We start from the raw sequence: 16,789 nt of genomic DNA on the forward strand, positions 1-16,789 counted from the left end.
GTGCCTACTATTGGGAAAAAATCAATTTTCATTTGCAAGACATACATGATAATGCTTCCTTAAATGTACAATTATTACAAAAGGAAATCTTTGAAACCTTCTCTAAGAGTGTACCCTCTTCCAACAGTTTGGAAACCTTAGCGGAACAGCTTGCTGATCAATTATCTGGGCTAGACCCTCGAGGATGGTTTGAAAGCATTACACATAGTATTGGATCTGGAGTTATAACACTGATAATTATCCTGGTGATTATATTTGTAGTATACCGCTGCCTTTCAACTAAAATTGTTCAAACTAAACAAACTCAATTGGTCCGGGCCTTTTTCACAAAAAGTATCTACAGTCACCCCCAATTATGAAAAAAGGGGGGATTGTCAGGGGACGTTCAACTTTAAGGGACCTAATATGTTGTCTTTTCTTCATTTGTGTGCCATTTCTCAAGGACTGTCTGTTCCTTATCAGTTCTGGAAAACAGGAACAAGCAGAGCTGCACGCAGTTCTCAGGACTGAGATCATGGGAAGGAGCACCTGCTTGGATTCCCTTCAGTGAATCCCTTCAGTGACTCTCTTCAGTGACCTTTTACTTACAGGACTATCCATTTTGTTGCAACCGATGGAATTTCATTAATGGCTGAGTAATCATTTTATTGAAGATATATAAGAATGCGTTTCTGCAAATAAAGTACCCTTGTTTTACTCGAGACTTGGGTCCCCCACGTCCTTCTTTTCTTTGCCTTCTTTTCATCAGCTCCAGTTCCCACATCCCAGTCTATAAAGACCATAACAGATAAGGAATGTAGAAGTGTTCCTATGTATTCCCCCTTTTAAAAATTTTTTTATTTGTAGTTTCAGTGTGTGATGTGCTCGTTCAACTATGCCCTGTGCTTGTGGTTATAAGGAATACCTGTAATATGTTTAATAGAAAATGATTGTAAAAATTGTTTGAATTGCCTAGAAATGTAGGTAGGGCCATTGTCTGTTTTTATAGAACTAGGTGTTCCCATTATTGTAAAACAAGTTAATAAGTGGATTATAACATGTTGTGTAGTTTCACCTTGGGAAGATGTGGCCCATATAAAGGAAGAATTTTTACTGATTGAGATATGTAAGAAGTAAGAGGGAGAAAGTTCAGGGCAATGAGTTACATCCATTTGCCATAGTTCATTGGGATCACAAAGAGTCGGACACGACTGAGTGACTGAACTGAACTGAACTGATTGGTTTGTAATCCTCGAGGACTGATACTTTGTGCAATGGGTCGAAGATGTAGGACCCTACAAGTAGAACAATTATTAATGATTTCTTTAGCATATCGGTATGGAATTTTCCAAATTTGATGTAATGAGCCAGCATTATTGTGTAATAGAGCATGTTGCTCTTCAGGAGTAGCAAAAGAGACAAGTTTATCAGCTTGTTCATTGCCATGAGCCATTGGGCCAGGAAGACAAGAATGTGTTTGAATATGTTTTAATTCTAATTGTGTGTCTATAAGTTCTTTAGTAGCCTGTAATTTTTCTTTCGTAAGGGGCCATTGTTCCGTGCAAATAGTCTCGTCATTCTTCCAAGTTATTTTAATAATTGCTTTGTTTGTTAAATGAGCACTGGCCCCTAGGAGAAATGTGGAAGGTATATCTGAGTTTGCCATTGCATAAGTACGTCCCTTCCTATTAGATTAAGGGGTGCATCTGTCACATAAGGTCTTAATGTTGCAAGCTGGCCTTTTGGTCCTTCATATGGGTAGATTTGAATATTTTGATAAGTTTTTTGTACTTTGATTTGAGAAATGCCTGCAATTTGGCAAGAGATTTTTTGTATAGGCCAGGATTTGGGCCATAAGTCTTTGGAAATAATAGTAATATCAGATCCCAGTGTCAAGGAGACCAGAAAATTTACCATTAATTTAGATATTTACATTTGGTGGGGCATATTGAGATACCTTGATGTCCATAAGGATTGTTTTTGATCTGCCAGATCTACTTGTCCATACATTATTAGAGGAGTTAATAGAAATGTAAGGCAAAAGAAGTAATTAAGCAATTTTGTCCCCCTTTTTGAATTGCCATAGAATCTGAGATGACATCATAATTTGAATCTCTCCTTTATAATCTGAATCAGTTACTCCAGGGTGAACAGTAGTTCCTTTAGAAGTCAAACTAGATTGGCCAAGTAAAAGACTGAAGGTTTGTGGGGGCAGAGGTCCAAAAAATCCGGTAGGTACTCTAGAAGGGACTGCTTGAGGGTAAAGGAAAAAATCATTTAGGGCTGGTATATCGACAGCAACACTGCTGGATGTTGAGGGTTTGAGGGAAAAGATAGAATTTGCCCCTGGTTTTTGTTGTAGGGCACCTGGGGGTCCCCTGTTTGGAGTTTCCTGGAATTCAACTTTAAGGGATCCAATATGTTGCATTTTCGTTCTTTGTGTAAGTTCAAGGGCTTTTGGTTTCGTGTCAGCGAATTGAGGCTTATCTCCAAACGGTGGTTGAACATAATCCCTGGTTCCCTGATGAAGGCAGTTTCAATTTAGCAATTTGGAACCAGATTAAAGAGAATCTTTAACGAGCCTTAAGATGAGGAAAAACTATTTCAATACATTTCTGGCCCTTATGTGCTCTTATTAAAGCTGTGATTCTGCCATTTCAAGGTAATTCTAGCCCCTCCCCTCCCCAATATTCGACAACAGGTGGAACACTTCTTACATGAATATGAACTAGATGATGAGACTTCACAAAAGGCTCAATTAGAACAATATAAAATATTTCAAAATTTTCACACCAGCCCTGCCCTAAGTCCTCCTCTTCCTCCTCTTGCAATGGGCACAAAACCAAAAGTCCCCTCAATTCAAGAACAAGATGACCCTGACAATAATTCTTCTGAGGCTATTTTTGACACTAAGGCTGACAATACTTTTGTTGATGACAATGATAAGCCTTTGGCATGCACTCGTATTTATGAAAAAATACTATCCAATCATTCTCCTTCACGACGAAGGTTTTCTGAGTTACTGGCTTTGCAGTCTCGAATCTCTGAGGCCGATGGTTTCTCTGCTTTTCCTGTTTTTGAGAAGCTGAGTGCCGAAGAATTGATGCTTTTGAACTGTGTTGGAGAAGACTTTTGAGAGTCCCTTGGACTGCAAGGAGATCCAACCAGTCCATTCTGAAGATCAGCCCTGGGATTTATTTGGAAGGAATGATGCTAAAGCTGAAACTCCAGTACTTTGGCCACCTTATGCGAAGAGTTGACTCATTGGAAAAGACTCTGATGCTGGGAGGTATTGGGGGCAGGAGGAGAAGGGGACGACAGAGAATGAGATGGCTGGATGGCATGACTGACTCGATGGATGTGAGTCTGAGTGAACTCTGGGAGTTGGTGATGGACAGGGAGGCCTGGCGTGCTGCGATTCATGGGGTCACAAAGAGTCAGACACAACTGAGCGACTGAACTGAACTGAACGCCCAAGGGCAAATAATACCTCAATAGGAAGGGATTGATTTTTCTCACATGCAACAAATGAAAAAATCTGTGACTATGTATGGCCCTCATTTGCCTTTTACTACGGCTAAGTCACTTCAGTTGTGTCCGACTCTGAACTTTTAAATGCTATGGCACCTTCTATTGGAAATTTTGTAACTTATGATTGATGACTTTTGATAAGAGCTCTTCTTAAACCAGGATAATATCTTCAGTGGACAATGTGGCTTCAGGGTGTGTCCCGAGATCATGCCAATTCTAATGCTCGAGCTAGTACTCCCCAAAACCAAATTACTTTTGAAATGTTAACCAGTACAGGGCAATGTGATGCTATAGAAGCTCAAATACAAAGCCATACTTGCTGGAGAAGGAAATGGCAACCCACTCCAGTACTCTTGCCTGGAAAATCCTATGGACAGAGGAGCCTGGTAGGCTACAGTCCATGGGGTCGCAAAGAGTCGGACACGACTGAGCGACTTCACTTGACTTTGGTGGAAAACTATCTTGACTGTAATAACTGTAGTCATCTGGTTCTTGCTGTTTGCTTTTATATCTGTAACTATATAATGAACTTGGTATCTAAGTGGATTAAGCATTTAAGTTACAAGTGATTGTTCATGCTCCTGCAGTTTCCACTGCCTCCTCTAGCTATTACTTAGGGCCCCTGGATCAGAGATCCTCAATATAAGGATAAGGAGAATATGTTTCCTCAACAAGTTAGGGTCTACGCCCTTTCCCAGAAGGAAGAAGTTACAGAATGATTTCTCCACCCCTTTCCCTGGCAACAATATTCTCCTAAAAGCAGGAGGAAATGAAAGAGTTAAAGCTTAGGCAGGCAGTCCAAGGCCCTGTAAGGAGGAGACAAACATTCTCACTCATGCTTTCCTTAAGCCTTGTGCAACAATGTATCTTGCCAGAGAACTGACCTTTCTTTAGGTCCAGAACTAATGATCACACAGCAGAATGTCTTAGTCATGGAAATGCTTTTCTTAGGCTCTATCTTAATTATTATAATTGCAATAAATCTTGCCTGGGAAGCTATATCTCAAGAGTTGTACCCCTGCTTACACAGCAACAGTATATCTTGCATAAAGACATTGTCTGGAACCTGTTCTCCCTGGCTAATCTTGTACCAATGTTATCTCAGCATGTATGTCTTGAGAAAGGGCCTAATAGACCTCTTACATCGTTGAGGTATTCTTTTTATCTGTTCTCAGCAACTAGTTGAGAAATATATAAGGTCCCACTTAAACTAATGAGGTGGATACTCTTTCTACCCCCACAAACCTTCTACCTTTTACTTGACCGATCTAGTTTGATTTCTAAAGGAATTACTGTTCACCCTGTGAAGAAAAGAGACTGTGAAATGATCATCAACTTTCTTTACAGGGTTTTCCCGGTGGCTTAGATGGTAAAGAGTCTGTCTGCAATTCTGAGGCCCCCGTTCTATCCCTGGGTCCAGAAGATCCCCTGGAGGAGGGCATGGCAACCCACTCCAAAAAACTATAAGGTTTTTTTTTTTTTTTTTTTAATTAAAAAAAAATCTGGTGTCACGGTCCTTCTACCCTAGTGGTCCAGTGGCTAAGATCCCACATGCTACAACTAAGACCCAGCATAGCCAAATATTTAAACAGCTTTTAGAATATAGCATAAGAATATGAGTGGATTATAGGAAGCCAGCAAAGTACATTTCAGAATAATTCTTTATAGAAAACAATTCAATGTAAAGCAAAAAGCAAAACCATCACCAGAAGGAATAAAAGCACCTTTAACATTCCTTTAGACATCGCATGATGACAGATGTCATTTCTGGCTCCACCAGTCTCCCCGTCCTCTACTCCACACCAGGAAACAGAAGAGGTAACCCACAGCTGTCTGAGTCAAGTCACTGTCCCCTGGGCTGAACAGAATGGCAAATGGAAGCTCCATTGTAATATAAATAATTACAAGATGCACACATACAGACAGGAAATTTTCAATTCTCATCCATATCAGAATAATTTTAAAAGGTATTTTTTGGAGTCCAAAGCCACGAATCAAATACATCACAACTTAATCATGCATATGCAAACAGCTCAGCATTCATCTGGGTCCAGATCTCCACCCCCTCACTTCTACATGTTTCCCTTTCATTTGGTTTGTCTCTCTGTTCCCCTCTGCTGTCCTGCCTCTCTGCACATTGTTCCCCTCAACCTTTCTGACCTGTTTCCTTGTGTCCCTCTCTTTCAGTCCTCCAGGTTACCACCATTGAATCCGTGACATGCCCTTCATCCCCACTCTGCCCCACCTCTGGTGGCTGAACTACCTTTCCACCCTCTCTTCCTCTGCTCACTTTGTCCCCACTCCAGCCCTTCTCTCCCAGGATCAAGTCTCTCCCTAGGTCATGTCTTCCACCCTTTTATACCCTCACTATACTGATCAGCCCTGGAGCAGGAAATGGCAACTCACTCCAGTATTCTCACCTGGAGAATTCCATGGACAGAGGAGCCTAGTGGACTACAGTCCATGGGAATCACAAAAAGTCAGACACGACTAAGTGACTAAGCTTCCCTTTTCATACTGATCAGGGGCTCCTCTCCTATTCTGTCTTTACTCCTTCATGTCCCAAGAGATTCCAACTTTCTTTCACTTTGTTTTTTTAACACCTGCTACTTTCACTGTTTATTCTTTCATTCTTACCATCTCTTTGCAAAACACCCATCCTCCACACTGTCCTCTGATCTCACCCACTCTTCTGTTCTCCTCACGTATCTATTCCTCTCAGTCACTCTGTCTCCTGACCCCTCTTGCCCACACATTCAGAGTAGGTGGGATGAAGTAAGATGTCTGCCTCGTGAGAGAGCACTGATGAAATCAAAACTCAACAGTTTAAGGCAAGACAGGAAAATTAAACGCAAACTTTCCCTCTGCCCGTTTTGGCCCCCTCCCTCCTCTCCCATGAGCCCTCTGTTAACCAGACCTCGATGGAAGAACCTGCTCAAACATAAAGATCAATTTTTCTTCCTCTGGCACCAAGCCACATCACTCCTTAGAAGACAACATTCTCAATATTCTAAAGGATCACAATGAGACAGAAGGAAGGGGGCAGGGCACAACCATTCAAAGAAGTGAGGGGAGGGGATGACACAGTCATTGAGAAAAAAAGGACATGACAAAAACTAGTTAGAACCCCAACGAGGTGCAAGATGGCAGAAGAGTCTACTTCCAGTTGACCTTAAGCCTCATTACACTCTCACTCTAACACATCACCTAAACGACACACCCACAAGCACAATGATAGTTCACAGGATAACCATAAAAGGCCAAAAAGCAGGCAGAGGCCCAATTCCCAGAAACCCTGCCCCTTCCTTAAATAGAATATTCCTCCCATCTACTTCTGCTTCATTGAATAGTCTTTGACTGTGTGGATCACAACAAACTATGAAAAATTCTTCAACAGACAGGAATACCAGACCACCTGACATGCCTCCTGAGAAATCTATATGTAAGTCAGGAAACAACAGTTAGAACTGGACATGGCTTCTTCTTCATGAAAACACCAAATGGCAGATGACGCCAGAGCTGCGGGAGGGCCCGGAGGCCCCAGGGGCCCCGGAATGGGAGGCCACGGTGGCTTCCACGGAGGCCTCGGTAGTGGCATCCGGGGCCGGGGTCACGGCCGGAGTCAGGGCTGGGGCAGAGGCCGCGGAACTCACGGAGGCAAGGCCGAGGACAAGGAGTGGCTCCCCATTACCAAGCTGGGCCGCCTGGTCAAGGACATGAAGATCAAATCTCTGGAGGAGATCTACCTTTTCTCTCTGCCCATCAAGGAGCCTGAGATTATTGACTTTTTCCTGGGAGCATCCCTCAAGGATGAGGTTTTGAAGATTATGCCCATGCAAAAGCAGACCCATGCTGGCCAGCGGACCAGGTTCAAGGCATTTGTTGCCATTGGGGATTACAACAGACACGTTGGTCTGGGTGTCAAGTGCTCCAAGGAAGTAGCCACTGCCATCCGTGGGGCCATCATCCTGGCCAAGCTGTCCATCGTCCCTGTGTGAAGAGGCTACTGAGGGAACAAGATCAGCAAGCCCCACACGGTTCCTTGCAAGGTGACTGGCTGCTGCGGCTCTGTGCTGGTGCGTCTCATCCCTGACCCCAAAGGCACTGGCATCGTCTCTGCCCCGTGCCCAAGAAGCTGCTGATGATGGCCGGCATCGACGACTGCTATACTTCTGCCAGGGGCTGCACTGCCACCCTGGGCAACTTTGCCAAGGCTACTTTTGATGCCATTTCCAAGACTTACAGTTATCTCACCCCTGACCTCTGGAAAGAGACAGTGTTCACCAAGTCTCCATATCGGGAATTCACTGACCATCTTGTGAGGACCCACACCAGAGTTTCCGTGCAGAGGATGCAGGCCCCAGCTGTAGCCACCAAATAATTTTATAAAGGGAATAATAAAGTGAATGAAACCCCCCCCCCCAAAAAAAGAACTGGATCTGGAACAACAGACTGGTTCTAAATAGGAAAAGGAGTTCGTCAAGGCTGTATATTGTCACCCTGCTTATTTAACTTCTATGCAGAGTACATCATGAGAAACGCTGGACTGGAAGAAACGCAAGCTGGAATCAAGATTGCCAGGAGAAATATCAATAACCTCAGATATGCAGATGACACCACCCTTATGGCAGAAAGTAAAGAGGAATTAAAAAGCCTCTTGATGAAAGTGAAAGTGGAGAGTGAAAAAGTTGGCTTAAAGCTCAACATTCAGAAAACGAAGATCATGGCATCCGGTCCCATCACTTCATGGCAAATAGTTGGGGAAACAATGGAAACAGTGAGACACTATTTTTTGGGCTCCAAATCACTGAAGATGGTGACTGCAGCTATGAAATTAAGACACTTGCTCCTTGGAAGAAAGGCTATGACCAACCTAAACAACATATTAAAAATCAGAGACATTACTTTGCCGACAAAGGTCCATCTAGTCAAGGCTATGGTTGTTCCAGTAGTCATGTATGGGTGTGAGAGTTGGACTATAAACAAAGCCGAGTGCCAAAGAAGTGATGCTTTTGAACTGTGATGTTGGAGATGACTCTTGAGAGTCCCTTGGGCGGCAAGGAGATCCAACCAGTCCATCCTAAAGGAAATCAGTCCTGGGTGTTCATTGGAAGGACTGATGCTGAAGCTGAAACTCCAATACTTTGGCCACCTGATGCAAAGAACTGACTTATTGGAAAAGACCCTGATGCAGGGAAAGATTGAAGGCGGGAGGAGAAGGGGACGACAGAGGATGAGATAGTTGGATGGCATCACTGACTCAATGGACATGAGTTTGAGTAAGCTCCTAGAGTTGGTGATGGACCAGGAAGCCTGGCATGCTGCAGTTCATGGGGTCGCAGACAGTCAGACGTGACTGAGTGACTGAACTGAACTGAGAGCATTACAGTAAGTGTATCTGAGAAGGTCTTTGAAAAGGAGTACCTGGGCAAAAGAGCTTAGATAAATTCAAGAGATACACCAAAAACCCAATGAGGATCTATCAGAGTTTCTAGAAAGAGTTTACCATACTTACAGGCACTACTCTGATGCAAACTCTGAGGCCTTTGAAAATAATGAGAATGGTAAACATAACCTTTATTGGACAAAGCTCCCCAGACATAAGAAAATCACAAAAGTTAGATGGTCCATTTGGAATGACCCCTTCTCAACTGGCAGATGTTGCTTTAAAAGTGTTCAACAACAGGGAACAGCAAAAGAAGCAAGAAGATGCAGGACTGAAAGCCACATTACCTGGTGGCAGCAGTGGACTCCCAGAGCACGAGTAACCTGAGGAGAGGTGAGCCACAGCGGGGGAGGGAACAACATGCTTAGTGTAAGGAGGGCACTGGAAAACAACTGTCCTTGGCTAAGGAGTAAGAAGGAAAACAGTAACAAGCAGGAGCCTGTCGTTGCAGTAGAAAGAGATGAACACTCTAATGATGCCCCAGGAGCCCCGGGTACCTGTGACAATGGGGACAAGCTGACTGACCTTCTGATAGCTACAGTGCAGCATACTTGGTAGATACCAAGATGGTGCAGAGAACGACTCAGTCCATCCCGATCACAGGAGTTTCTGGAGAAGTGCAAAGCTGTTCTTTCTTACAACCTCTGCAATGCTGATTAGGGCACCTCAACCTGAAACACAGTTTCTTGTATATGCCAACATGTCCAATCCCTCTTTTGTAAATTAAATGCACAAATGATGTTTTCACCGGAACAGCTTGACCTCAGCATCCTGTCGGGGCACCCAGTAAGCAGGCAGATGACATTTGTGGACACTCTGGAGAAGGAGACTGATTCCCCCTCCCCAAGTATACAAAAAGGTAAGGCAGGAAGTGTGGGCTGACAGTACCCCGGGGAAGGCCGACAAACACATGGCCAATACAAATCCTGTTATTAGGGACATGGAGGGATTCCCTGGTGGCTCAGTGGCTACAAGTTGGCACATTTGCTGCAGTGGTTCAGGTTCAATTCCTGGTGAGGGAACTTAGGATCCTGCAAACTGTGCAGGGCAGCCATAAAAAAAAAAAAAAAAAAAAAAGACACTGGGACTCCTAATTTAAAACAATACCTTCTGAGGCAAGAGACCCCAAAGATAATTCAGACAATTCTTGAAAAGTTGGCTTAACTGGGATGAATTAAACCTTGTAGATTCCTATATAAACTCCTATCCTCCCAAAGAGCCAAACTCAGCAGTGTACAAATCATTGTCGAAGACGTGAGGGCCATTAGTGAGACAGCCCAAGATTTGCAGCCTTAACAGTAATCCATATATGTTCTGCGCACAACTACTGTGGGACAATACTGCTGGTTCTCAGTTCTGGGCTTGAAGGACACTTTCCCCTGCATTCCTACTGCAGAAGAACCACTGCAGCTGTCTGCTCTCTGGTGGCAGGACCAGAAACACAGGGAGTCCAACAGTACTGCTGGACAGTGTTGCCTCAAGGACTGAAGATTTCCCCTACCTTGTTTGGGGAAATGTTGGCTCGGGCTCTTACTCCAATGTTTGTCGATGACTTGGTCACAACAAGCGAAACGTCTGCAAAATACCATAGGAACCCTGAACTCGGCTGATTGTGGATGGAACGGCTCCCAGAAGAAGGCACAAGTATGTAAGTAACAAGTCATGTACCTGGGTTTCATCCTCTGCCTGACAGAAAATAGGCAACTGCTGGCTTGGGAACACCCAAGACACAGAGCTGAGGGGCTTCTGGGAAAGGCAGGATTCTGTCGAATTAGGATCTTGAATAAAGGCTTTAAAAGAACATATCTTGAGCTCTTTACTTCAACAAAAGAGCACCAAACAGGCTGGGAAATGATAAAAACAAGGTTAGTCTCGGCTCCAGCTTTGGAAATAGCAGACTTAAACCTTTCACACTGTAGGCCCATGAGAGTCAAGGCATGAGTCTCAGATATTAATTCAAGCTCTGGGGAACATCCCTCGGCCCACTACTTACTTCTCAACTAAAACAGAGTGTTCAGGGTGGCCCCCTAGCCTTTGAGCAGTAGCAACTCCTTGTGCCAGACTTCTGGAAGCCGAGTAGTTCACCATGGGGCAACCCACCACTGTGTATGTCTCTCACCCTGTCCTTTCTTTGGGCTTCCCTGGTAGCTCAGTTGGTAAAGAATTTGCCTGCAATGCAAGAGACCCCAGTTCGATTCCTGGGTCGGGAAGATCCCCTGGAGAAGAGAAAGGTTACCCACTCCAGTATTCTGGCCTGGAGAATTCCATGGACTGTATAGTCTATGCGGTTGCAAAGAGTCGCACACGACTGAGTGACTTTCACTTTATTTCATGTCCTTTCTTCACTGGAACAAAAAGGGGGCTATTGGCTGACTTCTGGGAGAATGGGGAAGTACCAAGCCATTCTCTCAGGCAATTCCACTCTAAAACTTCATGTCACTTTGGCCCTAAATCCAGCATCACTGCTTCCGACGGTTGCCGTACAACCCCCTGAGCATGAGCATACCGGGCTCAAGCAGACCGGGCTCAACACACAACCCTTGGCTGAGCCAGATGTGGACCTTTTCATGGATGCAAGCAGCTTCATGGACCAAGCAGGGGACGTATTCGATATGTAGTGAAAACCCTTTGTGTTTTTTTGCCACACAGCCTACAAGATCTTCGTTCCCCAACCAGGAATCAAACCTGCACTCCCTGCAGTGGAAGTGCAGAGTCTTAACCACTGGACCGCCAGGGAAGTCCTGTGGTGCTAACCCTTGAAAAGGTGGTAGAAGCAAAAGCCCTGCCCCTAGGGAGCTCAGCTCAGGAGGCAGAAGTCACTGCTCTGACAAGAGCCCTACTGCTCACTGAAGGCACGTGAGTGATACGTACAGAGGCTCCTGCTCTGCGTTCTCTGTGGTGCCTGCTCACAGGACCATCACCAGCAGAGAAGGGGGCTCCTCGCTTTGGACAATAAAGACAGAAAACATGCTTTGAGATCCTGTCACTATGAGAAGCCATCCACAAGCCCTCACTGGTGGCCGGAGCGCACTGTCCAGGCCACCAGAAGGGTGAAATTCATATAATCCAAAACAATCAGTTAGCTGACCAAGCTGCAAGGCCAGGCAGCAAAGGCAGGCGATTCTCAAGCCATGAGAGGATCACTACAGATCAACTTGTCAAAATACCAGGTGGCATATCTGGAAAAGGAGTGAGGATTCACTCTGGACCACACCACACCTGGGGAAGATGTGTGCATGTGGAACTGTCCTGACTCCTGAGGCCCTCTTGCACACCGTGCCACACCACACTGTAACAGCACCCACACCAGGAGAGATGCCACAATGCATTCACAAGTTCATAATGGAGCCTAACCTGCAGAAGACCATCCAGCGAGCCCCTCAGACTTGCATGATCCGTGCTAAAAATAAAGACTGCTGTCAGACCTCCCCAGATGGGGACCCAACACAGGAACCTGGGTCACCCAGGACTGGCAAGCAGACTAAAGTAAATCAAGTTGATAAGGATAGAGAAAAGAGACAGAGTAGGCGATTAAGTAGTTAATCCCACTAGGGGATTGTAAGTAAAGAAAAGAGTATGGGAGACTCTGTAAGTTAAAGGATCAATCAAGAAAGCGGGTTTGCTCAGCCACCAAACCATGTGGCAAAGGCACAGGACCTGCCCCCAAACAATAAAACAACGGTGGTATGAGCCCCACATCCTGCTCGGTGGGCTCAGTAAGTTAATGACCCCCTAGGACATGCTTCTTTGTGTGCACTAAAAACAAAAATATAAGGAAAAGGTGACACTATGCTGAAACCTGAGATGATTTACCAAATTTTTGTGCATTTCCATTGAGCCGTGAGAGTCCAAGCTTGACCCTGTAAGGACAAGAAAATTCCCCCGCCTGACAAGGAGGAGGAACTGACAATGGAAGCTGACTTCTAATCAAGAAGTTTGAACTTAACTTTGCTAGTGGGTGACATGAGTGCAATTGTGTGGTAGTTTGAACATTCTTTGGCAATGCCTTTCTTTGGGATTGAAATGAAAACTCACATTTTCCTGTCTTGTGGCCACTGCTGGGTTTTGTAAATTTGCTGGCATATTGAGTGTAGCACTTTCACAGCATCATCTTTGAGGATTTGAAGTAGCTCAGCTGGAATTCCATCACCTCCAGTAGCTTTGTTCACAGTAATGCTTGCTAAAGCCCACTTGACTTCACATTCCAGGATGTCTGACTCTAGGTTCGTGATCACACCATCATGGTTACCTGGCTCATTAAGATCCTTTCTGTATAGTTCTTCTGTGTATTCTTGCCACCTTTTCTTAATCTCTTCTGCTCTGTTAGGCCCATGCCATTTCTCTCCTCTATTGTGCCCATCTTGAAATGCCCATCATGAAATGCTCCCTTGGTACCTCTAATTTTCCTGAAGAGATCTCTAGTCTTTCCCATTCTGTTGTTTTCCTCTATTTCTTTGCATTGTCCACTTGAGAAGGCTTTCTTATTTCTCCTGGCTATTCTTTGGAACATTTCATTCAAATAGGTTTACCTTTCCTTTTCTCTTTTGCCTTTTGCTTCTCTTCTTTTCTCAACTATTTGTAAGGCCTCCTCAGACAACCATTTTGCCTTTTTGCATTTCTTTTTCTTCGTGATGGTCTTGGTCACTGCCTCCTGTACAATGTCATGAACCTCGGTCCATAGTTCTTCAGGCATTCTGTCTATCAGATCGAATCCCTTGAATCTATTTGTCACTTCCACTGTGTAATCATAAGAGATTTGATTTAGGTCCTACCTGAATGGTATCTAGTGGTTTTCCCTACTTTCTTCAATTTCAGTCTGAATTTGGCAGTAAGGAGTTCATGATCTGAGTCGCAGTCAGCTCCTGGTCATGTGTTTGCTGACTGGATAGGGCTTTCCCATCTTCAGCTGCAGGGAACATAATCAATCTGATTTCGGTTTTGACCATCTGGTGATGTCCTTGTATAGAGTCGTCTCGTGTTGTTGGAAGAGGGTGTGTCAACTAAAAAAGATGTACAACTTGAGAGTTGCAAGTTAAGTTTTATTTGGAGAAAATGAGGACTGCAGCCAGGGAGCCAGCATCTCAAATAGCTCTGACAGGTGTCCAGAGATCTTTGACTATTAAGACCTAGTCCAGTAATAGCACATTGAGTGCTGTATCAGCAAAAACCTTCTTCAGAACTGGGAATGAGCCTTCCCAGCAATATGGGACCAAATGGTCATGAAATGCCCCCCAAAGTAGGGTCATATTTGCTAAACATTCATATCAGCAGAATAGTCTGAGAGACTGCTCCAAAGCAGGAGTAGGGGAAGTTCAATACATAAGGTTTTGGTGAAGGGGAAGTTCAATACCATGAAGCACTCATTTCACAAAAGGTTTTTTGTTGGTCATGAGGATCTGATGTCACCATGAAGGGATTTAGTGGTTCTCTAGATAGGAGGAGATGCAAGGATTGAGATCATAAAGTCTGTTCCTAAAAACATCCAACTATCTACAGACCAGTCCTACCAGAGTCCCTGGAGCAGAGTGCCTCGCTCCACTCTGAAGTCCCTCTGGGGCTGTTGAAAGTCAATAGCTTTAGCAGAATGGGGTTCAATCTCCGTGGAGGCAGAAAGTAAATGCCTTTGCGGTTCACTCATTGGCAATGCCCTCGGTGAGTGCCAATTTGTAGTTGACACGGCCCTCTTGTGGTCATACATCCAACCACGTTTTGGGGGGCATTTCATGAACATTTTGTCTCGCGCTGCTGGGAAGACTCCTTCCCAGTTCTGAAGAAGGCTTTTGCTGGGAAGACTCCTTCACAGTTCTGAAGAAGGCTTTTGCTGACAAGTCACTCAATGTGCTATTACTGGACTAGGTTTCCATAGTCAAAGATCTCTGCAGACCTGTCTTCTAGTTATGGTCCAGGAAAGTATTCCTTCTTGTTGCATCTTCCCATATCTCAGTTCAATTCAGTCACTCAGTCGTGTCCAACTCTTTGCAACCCCATGGACTGCAGGACACTAGGCCTCCCTGTCCATCCCCAACTCCCAGAGCTTACTCAAACTCATGTCTATCGTGTCGGTGACATGATCCAACCATCTCATCCTCTGTCATCCCCTTCTCCTCCCACCTTCAATCTTTCCCAGCATCAGGGTCTTTTCCAATGAGTCAGTTCTTCACATCAGGTGGCCAAAGTATTGGAATTTCAGCTTCAGCATCAGTCCTTCTAATAAATATTCAGGGCTGATTTCTTTTAGGATTGACTGATTTGATCTCCTTGCAGCCCAAGGGACTCTCAAGAGTCTTGTCCAACATGACAGTTCAAAAGCATCAATTCTTTGGTGCTCAGCTTTCTTTATAGTCCAACTCTCACATCCATACATGACTACTGGAAAAATCATAGCTTTGACTACATGGACCTTTTTTTAGTAAAGTCAAGTCTCTGCTTTCTAATATGCTGTACAGGTTAGTCACAGCTTTTCTTCCAAGGAGCAAGTGTCTTTTGATTTCATGGCTGCAGTCACCATCTGCAGTGATTTTGGAGCCCCCTACCCTCAAAAAACAGTCTCTCACTGTTTCCATTGTTTCCCCAACTATTTGCCATGAAGTGATGGGACCGGATGCCATGATCTTCATTTTCTGAATGTTGAGTTTTATGCCAGCCTTTTCACTCTCCTCTTTCACTTTCATCAGTTCTTCTTCACTTTCTGCCATAAGGCTGGTGTCACCTGCATATCTGAGGTTATTGATATTTCTCCCAGCAATCTTGAGTCCAGCTTGTGCTTCCTCCAGCCCTTCATTTTGCATGATGTACTCTGCATATAAGTTAAATAAGCAGAGTGACAATACACAGCCTTGACGTACTCCTTTCCCGATTTGGAACCAGTCTGTGTTCCATGTCCAGTTCTAACTGTTGCTTCTTGACCTGCATACAGATTTCTCAGGAGGCAGGTCAGGTGGTCTCATATTCCCGTCTCTTTAAGGATTTTCCACAGTCTGTTGTGATCCACACAATCAAAGGCTTTGGCATAGTCAATAAAGCAGAAGTATATGTTTTTCTGGAATGCTTGCATTTTTGATGATTCAGCAGATGTTGGCATTTTGATCTCTGGTTCCTTTGCCTTTTCTAAATCCAGCTTGAACATCTGGAAGTGAAAGTTACTCCATATATAGAGTAACATTATTACAATCACTGATCACATATAGAGCTATACGCTTGATCATCTGCTTCAAGTCCAGTCATTATTTTTCTTAGAGGCTATACACTTGTTTCAGAGAAGGCAATGGCAACCCACTCCAGTACTCTTGCCTGGAAAATCCCATGGATGGAGGAGACTGGTAGGCTGCAGTCCATTGGGTCGCAAAGTGTTGGACACGACTGAGCGACTTCACTTTCACTTTTCACTTTGTTGCATTGGAGAAGGAAATGGCAACCCACTCCAGTGTTCTTGCCTGGACAATCCCAGGGATGGTGGAGCCTGGTGGGCTGCCGTCTATGGGGTCACACAGAGTCAGACATGACTGAAGCAACTTAGCAGCAGCAGCAGCATACACTTGGTTATACAGGAAACAATAATCTTGTGAAACAGGCAAAATACAAATAGTATCAGTTCAGTTCAGTTCAGTCGTGTCTGACTCTTTGCGACCCCATGAATCAAAGCAAGCCAGGCCTCCCTGTCCATCACAAACTCCCGGAATTCACTGAGACTCACCTCCATCGAGTCAGTCATGCCATCCAGCCATCTCATCCTCATTCGTCCCCTTCTCCTCCTGCCCCCAATCCCTCCCAGCATCAGAGTCTTTTCCAATGAGTCAACTCTTTGCATGAGGTGGCCAAAGTACTGGAGTTTCA

The 16,789-nt window shown here is 44.5% G+C and overlaps 1 protein-coding gene and 1 pseudogene across 1 annotated transcript in view; one reads left to right on the plus strand and one right to left on the minus strand.

Moving 5' to 3' along the window:
- Positions 1-16,789, minus strand: part of LOC102415868 (zinc finger protein 665-like) — a 323,254-nt gene that overhangs the window by 70,962 nt on the left and 235,503 nt on the right. The gene's annotated exons all lie outside the window — the stretch shown is intronic.
- On the plus strand, positions 7,011-7,907 carry LOC123330203 (annotated as a pseudogene).

The sequence above is a fragment of the Bubalus bubalis genome, chromosome 18, assembly GCF_019923935.1.
Source record: "Bubalus bubalis isolate 160015118507 breed Murrah chromosome 18, NDDB_SH_1, whole genome shotgun sequence".
In the NCBI taxonomy this organism is placed as follows: domain Eukaryota; kingdom Metazoa; phylum Chordata; class Mammalia; order Artiodactyla; family Bovidae; genus Bubalus; species Bubalus bubalis.